This window comes from Oncorhynchus nerka, linkage group LG10 (genome assembly GCF_034236695.1).
Source record: "Oncorhynchus nerka isolate Pitt River linkage group LG10, Oner_Uvic_2.0, whole genome shotgun sequence".
Classification (NCBI taxonomy): domain Eukaryota; kingdom Metazoa; phylum Chordata; class Actinopteri; order Salmoniformes; family Salmonidae; genus Oncorhynchus; species Oncorhynchus nerka.
This window is the reverse complement of record NC_088405.1, coordinates 11409679-11423852: the sequence shown is the minus strand read 5'-3', so window position 1 is coordinate 11423852 and position 14174 is coordinate 11409679.

Below are 14174 nucleotides of genomic sequence, written 5' to 3'. Positions count from 1 at the left end.
AGCTGAAATAAAGACTAGAGGATGAGGGTTGGGGAGAGACAGATGACAGCTGAAATAAAGACTAGAGAGATGAGGGATGAGGGTTGGGGAGAGACAGATGACAGCTGAAATAAAGACTAGAGGGATGAGGGTTGGGGAGAGACAGATGACAGCTGAAATAAAGACTAGAGGATGAGGGATGGGGAGAGACAGATGACAGCTGAAATAAAGACTAGAGAGGGATGAGGGTTGGGGAGAGACAGATGACAGCTGAAATAAAGACTAGAGGGATGAGGGTTGGGGAGAGACAGATGACAGCTGAAATAAAGACTAGAGGGATGAGGGTTGGGGAGAGACAGATGACAGCTGAAATAAAGACTAGAGAGATGAGGGTTGGGGAGAGACAGATGACAGCTGAAATAAAGACTAGAGGGATGAGGGTTGGGGAGAGACAGATGACAGCTGAAATAAAGACTAGAGGGATGAGGGTTGGGGAGAGACAGATGACAGCTGAAATAAAGACTAGAGGATGAGGGTTGGGGAGAGACAGATGACAGCTGAAATAAAGACTAGAGGGATGAGGGTTGGGGAGAGACAGATGACAGCTGAAATAAAGACTAGAGGGATGAGGGTTGGGGAGAGACAGATGACAGCTGAAATAAAGACTAGAGGGATGAGGGTTGGGGAGAGACAGATGACAGCTGAAATAAAGACTAGAGAGAGGGATGAGGGTTGGGGAGAGACAGATGACAGCTGAAATAAAGACTAGAGGGATGAGGGTTGGGGAGAGACAGATGACAGCTGAAATAAAGACTAGAGAGGGATGAGGGTTGGGGAGAGACAGATGACAGCTGAAATAAAGACTAGAGGGATGAGGGTTGGGGAGAGACAGATGACAGCTGAAATAAAGACTAGAGAGGATGAGGGTTGGGGAGAGACAGATGACAGCTGAAATAAAGACTAGAGGGATGAGGGTTGGGGAGAGACAGATGACAGCTGAAATAAAGACTAGAGAGATGAGGATGAGGGTTGGGGAGAGACAGATGACAGCTGAAATAAAGACTAGAGGGATGAGGGTTGGGGAGAGACAGATGACAGCTGAAATAAAGACTAGAGGGATGAGGGTTGGGGAGAGACAGATGACAGCTGAAATAAAGACTAGAGGGATGAGGGTTGGGGAGAGACAGATGACAGCTGAAATAAAGACTAGAGGGATGAGGGTTGGGGAGAGACAGATGACAGCTGAAATAAAGACTAGAGGGATGAGGGTTGGGGAGAGACAGATGACAGCTGAAATAAAGACTAGAGGGATGAGGGTTGGGGAGAGACAGATGACAGCTGAAATAAAGACTAGAGGGATGAGGGTTGGGGAGAGACAGATGACAGCTGAAATAAAGACTAGAGGGATGAGGGTTGGGGAGAGACAGATGACAGCTGAAATAAAGACTAGAGGGATGAGGGTTGGGGAGAGACAGATGACAGCTGAAATAAAGACTAGAGGGATGAGGGTTGGGGAGAGACAGATGACAGCTGAAATAAAGACTAGAGAGATGAGGGATGAGGGTTGGGGAGAGACAGATGACAGCTGAAATAAAGACTAGAGAGATGAGGGTTGGGGAGAGACAGATGACAGCTGAAATAAAGACTAGAGAGGGATGAGGGTTGGGGAGAGACAGATGACAGCTGAAATAAAGACTAGATGGGATGAGGGTTGGGGAGAGACAGATGACAGCTGAAATAAAGACTAGAGGGATGAGGGTTGGGGAGAGACAGATGACAGCTGAAATAAAGACTAGAGGGATGAGGGTTGGGGAGAGACAGATGACAGCTGAAATAAAGACTAGAGAGAGAGGGATGAGGGTTGGGGAGAGACAGATGACAGCTGAAATAAAGACTAGAGGGATGAGGGTTGGGGAGAGACAGATGACAGCTGAAATAAAGACTAGAGGGATGAGGGTTGGGGAGACAGATGACAGCTGAAATAAAGACTAGAGGGATGAGGGTTGGGGAGAGACAGATGACAGCTGAAATAAAGACTAGAGGGATGAGGGTTGGGGAGAGACAGATGACAGCTGAAATAAAGACTAGAGGGATGAGGGTTGGGGAGAGACAGATGACAGCTGAAATAAAGACTAGAGGGATGAGGGTTGGGGAGAGACAGATGACAGCTGAAATAAAGACTAGAGGGATGAGGGTTGGGGAGAGACAGATGACAGCTGAAATAAAGACTAGAGGGATGAGGGTTGGGGAGAGACAGATGACAGCTGAAATAAAGACTAGAGGGATGAGGGTTGGGGAGAGACAGATGACAGCTGAAATAAAGACTAGAGGGATGAGGGTTGGGGAGAGACAGATGACAGCTGAAATAAAGACTAGAGAGAGGGATGAGGGTTGGGGAGAGACAGATGACAGCTGAAATAAAGACTAGAGGGATGAGGGTTGGGGAGAGACAGATGACAGCTGAAATAAAGACTAGAGGGATGAGGGTTGGGGAGGACAGAGACAGCTGAAATAAAGACTAGAGAGATGAGGGTTGGGGAGAGACAGATGACAGCTGAAATAAAGACTAGAGAGAGGGATGAGGGTTGGGGAGAGACAGATGACAGCTGAAATAAAGACTAGAGGGATGAGGGTTGGGGAGAGACAGATGACAGCTGAAATAAAGACTAGAGGGATGAGGGTTGGGGAGAGACAGATGACAGCTGAAATAAAGACTAGAGGGATGAGGGTTGGGGAGAGACAGATGACAGCTGAAATAAAGACTAGAGGATGAGGGTTGGGGAGAGACAGATGACAGCTGAAATAAAGACTAGAGGGATGAGGGTTGGGGAGAGACAGATGACAGCTGAAATAAAGACTAGAGGGATGAGGGTTGGGGAGAGACAGATGACAGCTGAAATAAAGACTAGAGAGAGGGATGAGGGTTGGGGAGAGACAGATGACAGCTGAAATAAAGACTAGAGGATGAGGGTTGGGGAGAGACAGATGACAGCTGAAATAAAGACTAGAGGATGAGGGTTGGGGAGAGACAGATGACAGCTGAAATAAAGACTAGAGGGATGAGGGTTGGGGAGAGACAGATGACAGCTGAAATAAAGACTAGAGGATGAGGGTTGGGGAGAGACAGATGACAGCTGAAATAAAGACTAGAGGGATGAGGGTTGGGGAGAGACAGATGACAGCTGAAATAAAGACTAGAGGGATGAGGGTTGGGGAGAGACAGATGACAGCTGAAATAAAGACTAGAGGGATGAGGGTTGGGGAGAGACAGATGACAGCTGAAATAAAGACTAGAGGGATGAGGGTTGGGGAGAGACAGATGACAGCTGAAATAAAGACTAGAGGGATGAGGGTTGGGGAGAGACAGATGACAGCTGAAATAAAGACTAGAGGGATGAGGGTTGGGGAGAGACAGATGACAGCTGAAATAAAGAAATAAAGCTGAAATAAAGACTAGAGGGATGAGGGTTGGGGAGAGACAGATGACAGCTGAAATAAAGACTAGAGGATGAGGGTTGGGGAGAGACAGATGACAGCTGAAATAAAGACTAGAGGGATGAGGGTTGGGGAGAGACAGATGACAGCTGAAATAAAGACTAGAGAGAGAGGGATGAGGGTTGGGGAGAGACAGATGACAGCTGAAATAAAGACTAGAGGGATGAGGGTTGGGGAGAGACAGATGACAGCTGAAATAAAGACTAGAGAGATGAGGGATGAGGGTTGGGGAGAGACAGATGACAGCTGAAATAAAGACTAGAGGGATGAGGGTTGGGGAGAGACAGATGACAGCTGAAATAAAGACTAGAGAGAGAGGGATGAGGGTTGGGGAGAGACAGATGACAGCTGAAATAAAGACTAGAGATGAGGGATGAGGGTTGGGGAGAGACAGATGACAGCTGAAATAAAGACTAGAGGATGAGGATGAGGGTTGGGGAGAGACAGATGACAGCTGAAATAAAGACTAGAGGGATGAGGGTTGGGGAGAGACAGATGACAGCTGAAATAAAGACTAGAGAGATGAGGGATGAGGGTTGGGAGAGACAGATGACAGCTGAAATAAAGACTAGAGGGATGAGGGTTGGGGAGAGACAGATGACAGCTGAAATAAAGACTAGAGGGATGAGGGTTGGGGAGAGACAGATGACAGCTGAAATAAAGACTAGATGAATGAGGGTTGGGGAGAGACAGATGACAGCTGAAATAAAGACTAGAGGGATGAGGGTTGGGGAGAGACAGATGACAGCTGAAATAAAGACTAGAGGGATGAGGGTTGGGGAGAGACAGATGACAGCTGAAATAAAGACTAGAGGGATGAGGGTTGGGGAGAGACAGATGACAGCTGAAATAAAGACTAGAGGGATGAGGGTTGGGGAGAGACAGATGACAGCTGAAATAAAGACTAGAGAGATGAGGGATGAGGGTTGGGGAGAGACAGATGACAGCTGAAATAAAGACTAGAGAGATGAGGGTTGGGGAGAGACAGATGACAGCTGAAATAAAGACTAGAGAGGATGAGGGTTGGGGAGAGACAGATGACAGCTGAAATAAAGACTAGAGGGATGAGGGTTGGGGAGAGACAGATGACAGCTGAAATAAAGACTAGAGGGATGAGGGTTGGGGAGAGACAGATGACAGCTGAAATAAAGACTAGAGATGAGGGTTGGGGAGAGACAGATGACAGCTGAAATAAAGACTAGAGGGATGAGGGTTGGGGAGAGACAGATGACAGCTGAAATAAAGACTAGAGGGATGAGGGTTGGGGAGAGACAGATGACAGCTGAAATAAAGACTAGAGGGATGAGGGTTGGGGAGAGACAGATGACAGCTGAAATAAAGACTAGAGGGATGAGGGTTGGGGAGAGACAGATGACAGCTGAAATAAAGACTAGAGGGATGAGGGTTGGGGAGAGACAGATGACAGCTGAAATAAAGACTAGAGAGATGAGGGATGAGGGTTGGGGAGAGACAGATGACAGCTGAAATAAAGACTAGAGAGATGAGGGATGAGGGTTGGGGAGAGACAGATGACAGCTGAAATAAAGACTAGAGAGATGAGGGATGAGGGTTGGGGAGAGACAGATGACAGCTGAAATAAAGACTAGAGGGATGAGGGTTGGGGAGAGACAGATGACAGCTGAAATAAAGACTAGAGGGATGAGGGTTGGGGAGAGACAGATGACAGCTGAAATAAAGACTAGAGGGATGAGGGTTGGGGAGAGACAGATGACAGCTGAAATAAAGACTAGAGGGATGAGGGTTGGGGAGAGACAGATGACAGCTGAAATAAAGACTAGAGGGATGAGGGTTGGGGAGAGACAGATGACAGCTGAAATAAAGACTAGAGGGATGAGGGTTGGGGAGAGACAGATGACAGCTGAAATAAAGACTAGAGGGATGAGGGTTGGGGAGAGACAGATGACAGCTGAAATAAAGACTAGAGGGATGAGGGTTGGGGAGAGACAGATGACAGCTGAAATAAAGACTAGAGGGATGAGGGTTGGGGAGAGACAGATGACAGCTGAAATAAAGACTAGAGGGATGAGGGTTGGGGAGAGACAGATGACAGCTGAAATAAAGACTAGAGGGATGAGGGTTGGGGAGAGACAGATGACAGCTGAAATAAAGACTAGAGAGAGAGGGATGAGGGTTGGGGAGAGACAGATGACAGCTGAAATAAAGACTAGAGAGATGAGGGATGAGGGTTGGGGAGAGACAGATGACAGCTGAAATAAAGACTAGAGATATGAGGGATGAGGGTTGGGGAGAGACAGATGACAGCTGAAATAAAGACTAGAGGGATGAGGGTTGGGGAGAGACAGATGACAGCTGAAATAAAGACTAGAGAGATGAGGGATGAGGGTTGGGGAGAGACAGATGACAGCTGAAATAAAGACTAGAGAGATGAGGGTTGGGGAGAGACAGATGACAGCTGAAATAAAGACTAGAGAGATGAGGGATGAGGGTTGGGGAGAGACAGATGACAGCTGAAATAAAGACTAGAGGGATGAGGGTTGGGGAGAGACAGATGACAGCTGAAATAAAGACTAGAGAGAGAGGGATGAGGGTTGGGGAGAGACAGATGACAGCTGAAATAAAGACTAGAGAGAGAGGGATGAGGGTTGGGGAGAGACAGATGACAGAAATAAAGACTGAAATAAAGACAGATGACAGAGAGGGATGAGGGTTGGGGAGAGACAGATGACAGCTGAAATAAAGACTAGAGGGATGAGGGTTGGGGAGAGACAGATGACAGCTGAAATAAAGACTAGAGGGATGAGGGTTGGGGAGAGACAGATGACAGCTGAAATAAAGACTAGAGGGATGAGGGTTGGGGAGAGACAGATGACAGCTGAAATAAAGACTAGAGGGATGAGGGTTGGGGAGAGACAGATGACAGCTGAAATAAAGACTAGAGAGATGAGGGATGAGGGTTGGGGAGAGACAGATGACAGCTGAAATAAAGACTAGAGGGATGAGGGTTGGGGAGAGACAGATGACAGCTGAAATAAAGACTAGAGGGATGAGGGTTGGGGAGAGACAGATGACAGCTGAAATAAAGACTAGAGGGATGAGGGTTGGGGAGAGACAGATGACAGCTGAAATAAAGACTAGAGAGAGAGGGATGAGGGTTGGGGAGAGACAGATGACAGCTGAAATAAAGACTAGATGAGGGATGAGGGTTGGGGAGAGACAGATGACAGCTGAAATAAAGACTAGAGGGATGAGGGTTGGGGAGAGACAGATGACAGCTGAAATAAAGACTAGAGAGATGAGGGATGAGGGTTGGGGAGAGACAGATGACAGCTGAAATAAAGACTAGAGGGATGAGGGTTGGGGAGAGACAGATGACAGCTGAAATAAAGACTAGAGGGATGAGGGTTGGGGAGAGACAGATGACAGCTGAAATAAAGACTAGAGAGATGAGGATGAGGGCTGGGGAGATGAGGGTTGGGGAGGGACAGACAGATGACAGCTGAAATAAAGACTAGAGGGATGAGGGTTGGGGAGAGACAGATGACAGCTGAAATAAAGACTAGAGGGATGAGGGTTGGGGAGAGACAGATGACAGCTGAAATAAAGACTAGAGGGATGAGGGTTGGGGAGAGACAGATGACAGCTGAAATAAAGACTGGATGAGGGTTGGGGAGAGACAGATGACAGCTGAAATAAAATAAAGATAGAGGGATGAGGGTTGGGGAGAGACAGATGACAGCTGAAATAAAGACTAGAGAGATGAGGGATGAGGGTTGGGGAGAGACAGATGACAGCTGAAATAAAGACTAGAGGGATGAGGGTTGGGGAGAGACAGATGACAGCTGAAATAAAGACTAGAGGGATGAGGGTTGGGGAGAGACAGATGACAGCTGAAATAAAGACTAGAGGGATGAGGGTTGGGGAGAGACAGATGACAGCTGAAATAAAGACTAGAGGGATGAGGGTTGGGGAGAGACAGATGACAGCTGAAATAAAGACTAGAGGGATGAGGGTTGGGGAGAGACAGATGACAGCTGAAATAAAGACTAGAGGGATGAGGGTTGGGGAGAGACAGATGACAGCTGAAATAAAGACTAGAGGGATGAGGGTTGGGGAGAGACAGATGACAGCTGAAATAAAGACTAGAGGGATGAGGGTTGGGGAGAGACAGATGACAGCTGAAATAAAGACTAGAGGGATGAGGGTTGGGGAGAGACAGATGACAGCTGAAATAAAGACTAGAGAGATGAGGGATGAGGGTTGGGGAGAGACAGATGACAGCTGAAATTAAGACTAGAGAGATGAGGGATGAGGGTTGGGGAGAGACAGATGACAGCTGAAATAAAGACTAGAGGATGAGGGATTGGGGAGAGACAGATGACAGCTGAAATAAAGACTAGAGGGATGAGGGTTGGGGAGAGACAGATGACAGCTGAAATAAAGACTAGAGAGATGAGGGATGAGGGTTGGGGAGAGACAGATGACAGCTGAAATAAAGACTAGAGAGATGAGGGTTGGGGAGAGACAGATGACAGCTGAAATAAAGACTAGAGAGATGAGGGATGAGGGCTGGGGAGAGACAGATGACAGCTGAAATAAAGACTAGAGGGATGAGGGTTGGGGAGAGACAGATGACAGCTGAAATAAAGACTAGAGAGATGAGGGATGAGGGTTGGGGAGAGACAGATGACAGCTGAAATAAAGACTAGAGAGATGAGGGATGAGGGTTGGGGAGAGACAGATGACAGCTGAAATAAAGACTAGAGAGATGAGGGATGAGGGTTGGGGAGAGACAGATGACAGCTGAAATAAAGACTAGAGGGATGAGGGTTGGGGAGAGACAGATGACAGCTGAAATAAAGACTAGAGAGATGAGGGATGAGGGTTGGGGAGAGACAGATGACAGCTGAAATAAAGACTAGAGGGATGAGGGTTGGGGAGAGACAGATGACAGCTGAAATAAAGACTAGAGAGATGAGGGTTGGGGAGAGACAGATGACAGCTGAAATAAAGACTAGAGGGATGAGGGTTGGGGAGAGACAGATGACAGCTGAAATAAAGACTAGAGGGATGAGGGTTGGGGAGAGACAGATGACAGCTGAAATAAAGACTAGAGGGATGAGGGTTGGGGAGAGACAGATGACAGCTGAAATAAAGACTAGAGGGATGAGGGTTGGGGAGAGACAGATGACAGCTGAAATAAAGACTAGAGGGATGAGGGTTGGGGAGAGACAGATGACAGCTGAAATAAAGACTAGAGGGATGAGGGTTGGGGAGAGACAGATGACAGCTGAAATAAAGACTAGAGGGATGAGGGTTGGGGAGAGACAGATGACAGCTGAAATAAAGACTAGAGGGATGAGGGTTGGGGAGAGACAGATGACAGCTGAAATAAAGACTAGAGGGATGAGGGTTGGGGAGAGACAGATGACAGCTGAAATAAAGACTAGAGGGATGAGGGTTGGGGAGAGACAGATGACAGCTGAAATAAAGACTAGAGGGATGAGGGTTGGGGAGAGACAGATGACAGCTGAAATAAAGACTAGAGGATGGGGATGAGGGTTGGGGAGAGACAGATGACAGCTGAAATAAAGACTAGAGGGATGAGGGTGAGGGGTTGGGGAGAGACAGATGACAGCTGAAATAAAGACTAGAGGGATGAGGGTTGGGGAGAGACAGATGACAGCTGAAATAAAGACTAGAGAGATGGATGAGGGTTGGGGAGAGACAGATGACAGCTGAAATAAAGACTAGAGGGATGAGGGTTGGGGAGAGACAGATGACAGCTGAAATAAAGACTAGAGGGATGAGGGTTGGGGAGAGACAGATGACAGCTGAAATAAAGACTAGAGGGATGAGGGTTGGGGAGAGACAGATGACAGCTGAAATAAAGACTAGAGGATGAGGGTTGGGGAGAGACAGATGACAGCTGAAATAAAGACTAGAGGGATGAGGGTTGGGGAGAGACAGATGACAGCTGAAATAAAGACTAGAGGGATGAGGGTTGGGGAGAGACAGATGACAGCTGAAATAAAGACTAGAGGGAGAGGGTTGGGGAGAGACAGATGACATGAAATAAAGACTAGAGGATGAGGGTTGGGGAGAGACAGATGACAGCTGAAATAAAGACTAGAGAGATGAGGGATGAGGGTTGGGGAGAGACAGATGACAGCTGAAATAAAGACTAGAGAGATGAGGGATGATGGGGAGAGACAGATGACAGCTGAAATAAAGACTAGAGGGATGAGGGTTGGGGAGAGACAGATGACAGCTGAAATAAAGACTAGAGAGAGAGGGATGAGGGTTGGGGAGAGACAGATGACAGCTGAAATAAAGACTAGAGAGATGAGGGATGAGGGTTGGGGAGAGACAGATGACAGCTGAAATAAAGACTAGAGGGATGAGGGTTGGGGAGAGACAGATGACAGCTGAAATAAAGACTAGAGAGATGAGGGATGAGGGTTGGGGAGAGACAGATGACAGCTGAAATAAAGACTAGAGAGAGAGGGATGAGGGTTGGGGAGAGACAGATGACAGCTGAAATAAAGACTAGAGAGATGATGAGGGTTGGGGAGAGACAGATGACAGCTGAAATAAAGACTAGAGGGATGAGGGTTGGGGAGAGACAGATGACAGCTGAAATAAAGACTAGAGATGAGGATGAGGGTTGGGGAGAGACAGATGACAGCTGAAATAAAGACTAGAGGGATGAGGGTTGGGGAGAGACAGATGACAGCTGAAATAAAGACTAGAGGGATGAGGGTTGGGGAGAGACAGATGACAGCTGAAATAAAGACTAGAGAGAGAGGGATGAGGGTTGGGGAGAGACAGATGACAGCTGAAATAAAGACTAGAGGGATGAGGGTTGGGGAGAGACAGATGACAGCTGAAATAAAGACTAGAGAGGGATGAGGGTTGGGGAGAGACAGATGACAGCTGAAATAAAGACTAGAGGGATGAGGGTTGGGGAGAGACAGATGACAGCTGAAATAAAGACTAGAGAGATGAGGGATGAGGGTTGGGGAGAGACAGATGACAGCTGAAATAAAGACTAGAGGGATGAGGGTTGGGGAGAGACAGATGACAGCTGAAATAAAGACTAGAGAGAGAGGGATGAGGGTTGGGGAGAGACAGATGACAGCTGAAATAAAGACTAGAGGGATGAGGGTTGGGGAGAGACAGATGACAGCTGAAATAAAGACTAGAGGGATGAGGGTTGGGGAGAGACAGATGACAGCTGAAATAAAGACTAGAGGGATGAGGGTTGGGGAGAGACAGATGACAGCTGAAATAAAGACTAGAGGGATGAGGGTTGGGGAGAGACAGATGACAGCTGAAATAAAGACTAGAGGGATGAGGGTTGGGGAGAGACAGATGACAGCTGAAATAAAGACTAGAGGGATGAGGGTTGGGGAGAGACAGATGACAGCTGAAATAAAGACTAGAGGATGAGGGTTGGGGAGAGACAGATGACAGCTGAAATAAAGACTAGAGGGATGAGGGTTGGGGAGAGACAGATGACAGCTGAAACAGAAAGAATAAAGACTAGAGGGATGAGGGTTGGGGAGAGACAGATGACAGCTGAAATAAAGACTAGAGAGATGAGGGATTGGGGAGAGACAGATGACAGCTGAAATAAAGACTAGAGAGATGAGGGATGAGGGTTGGGGAGAGACAGATGACAGCTGAAATAAAGACTAGAGGGATGAGGGTTGGGGAGAGACAGATGACAGCTGAAATAAAGACTAGAGGGATGAGGGTTGGGGAGAGACAGATGACAGCTGAAATAAAGACTAGAGGGATGAGGGTTGGGGAGAGACAGATGACAGCTGAAATAAAGACTAGAGGGATGAGGGTTGGGGAGAGACAGATGACAGCTGAAATAAAGACTAGAGGGATGAGGGTTGGGGAGAGACAGATGACAGCTGAAATAAAGACTAGAGGGATGAGGGTTGGGGAGAGACAGATGACAGCTGAAATAAAGACTAGAGGGATGAGGGTTGGGGAGAGACAGATGACAGCTGAAATAAAGACTAGAGGGATGAGGGTTGGGGAGAGACAGATGACAGCTGAAATAAAGACTAGAGGGATGAGGGTTGGGGAGAGACAGATGACAGCTGAAATAAAGACTAGAGGGATGAGGGTTGGGGAGAGACAGATGACAGCTGAAATAAAGACTAGAGGGATGAGGGTTGGGGAGAGACAGATGACAGCTGAAATAAAGACTAGAGAGAGGGATGAGGGTTGGGGAGAGACAGATGACAGCTGAAATAAAGACTAGAGAGAGAGGGATGAGGGTTGGGGAGAGACAGATGACAGCTGAAATAAAGACTAGAGGATGAGGGATGAGGGTTGGGGAGAGACAGATGACAGCTGAAATAAAGACTAGAGGGATGAGGGTTGGGGAGAGACAGATGACAGCTGAAATAAAGACTAGAGAGATGAGGGATGAGGGTTGGGGAGAGACAGATGACAGCTGAAATAAAGACTAGAGAGATGAGGGATGAGGGTTGGGGAGAGACAGATGACAGCTGAAATAAAGACTAGAGAGAGAGGGATGAGGGTTGGGGAGAGACAGATGACAGCTGAAATAAAGACTAGAGGGATGAGGGTTGGGGAGAGACAGATGACAGCTGAAATAAAGACTAGAGGGATGAGGGTTGGGGAGAGACAGATGACAGCTGAAATAAAGACTAGAGGGATGAGGGTTGGGGAGAGACAGATGACAGCTGAAATAAAGACTAGAGGGATGAAGACAGATGACAGCTGAAATAAAGACTAGAGAGGGATGAGGGTTGGGGAGAGACAGATGACAGCTGAAATAAAGACTAGAGGATGAGGGATGAGGGTTGGGGAGAGACAGATGACAGCTGAAATAAAGACTAGAGGGATGAGGGTTGGGGAGAGACAGATGACAGCTGAAATAAAGACTAGAGAGATGAGGGTTGGGGAGAGACAGATGCTGAAATAAAGACTAGAGGGATGATAAGAGACAGATGACAGCTGAAATAAAGACTAGAGGGATGAGGGTTGGGGAGAGACAGATGACAGCTGAAATAAAGACTAGAGGGATGAGGGTTGGGGAGAGACAGATGACAGCTGAAATAAAGACTAGAGGGATGAGGGTTGGGGAGAGACAGATGACAGCTGAAATAAAGACTAGAGGGATGAGGGTTGGGGAGAGACAGATGACAGCTGAAATAAAGACTAGAGGGATGAGGGTTGGGGAGAGACAGATGACAGCTGAAATAAAGACTAGAGGGATGAGGGTTGGGGAGAGACAGATGACAGCTGAAATAAAGACTAGAGGGATGAGGGTTGGGGAGAGACAGATGACAGCTGAAATAAAGACTAGAGGGATGAGGGTTGGGGAGAGACAGATGACAGCTGAAATAAAGACTAGAGGGATGAGGGTTGGGGAGAGACAGATGACAGCTGAAATAAAGACTAGAGGGATGAGGGTTGGGGAGAGACAGATGACAGCTGAAATAAAGACTAGAGGGATGAGGGTTGGGGAGAGACAGATGACAGCTGAAATAAAGACTAGAGAGATGAGGGATGAGGGTTGGGGAGAGACAGATGACAGCTGAAATAAAGACTAGAGGGATGAGGGTTGGGGAGAGACAGATGACAGCTGAAATAAAGACTAGAGAGGGATGAGGGTTGGGGAGAGACAGATGACAGCTGAAATAAAGACTAGAGAGATGAGGGTTGGGGAGAGACAGATGACAGCTGAAATAAAGACTAGAGGGATGAGGGTTGGGGAGAGACAGATGACAGCTGAAATAAAGACTAGAGGGATGAGGGTTGGGGAGAGACAGATGACAGCTGAAATAAAGACTAGAGGGATGAGGGTTGGGGAGAGACAGATGACAGCTGAAATAAAGACTAGAGGGATGAGGGTTGGGGAGAGACAGATGACAGCTGAAATAAAGACTAGAGGGATGAGGGTTGGGGAGAGACAGATGACAGCTGAAATAAAGACTAGAGGGATGAGGGTTGGGGAGAGACAGATGACAGCTGAAATAAAGACTAGAGGGATGAGGGTTGGGGAGAGACAGATGACAGCTGAAATAAAGACTAGAGAGATGAGGGTTGGGGAGAGACAGATGACAGCTGAAATAAAGACTAGAGAGAGAGGGATGAGGGTTGGGGAGAGACAGATGACAGCTGAAATAAAGACTAGAGGGATGAGGGTTGGGGAGAGACAGATGACAGCTGAAATAAAGACTAGAGGGATGAGGGTTGGGGAGAGACAGATGACAGCTGAAATAAAGACTAGAGAGAGAGGGATGAGGGTTGGGGAGAGACAGATGACAGCTGAAATAAAGACTAGAGAGATGAGGGATGAGGGTTGGGGAGAGACAGATGACAGCTGAAATAAAGACTAGAGGGATGAGGGTTGGGGAGAGACAGATGACAGCTGAAATAAAGACTAGAGAGGGATGAGGGTTGGGGAGAGACAGATGACAGCTGAAATAAAGACTAGAGAGATGAGGGATGAGGGTTGGGGAGAGACAGATGACAGCTGAAATAAAGACTAGAGAGGGATGAGGGTTGGGGAGAGACAGATGACAGCTGAAATAAAGACTAGAGGGATGAGGGTTGGGGAGAGACAGATGACAGCTGAAATAAAGACTAGAGAGATGAGGGATTGGGGAGAGACAGATGACAGCTGAAATAAAGACTAGAGGGATGAGGGTTGGGGAGAGACAGATGAC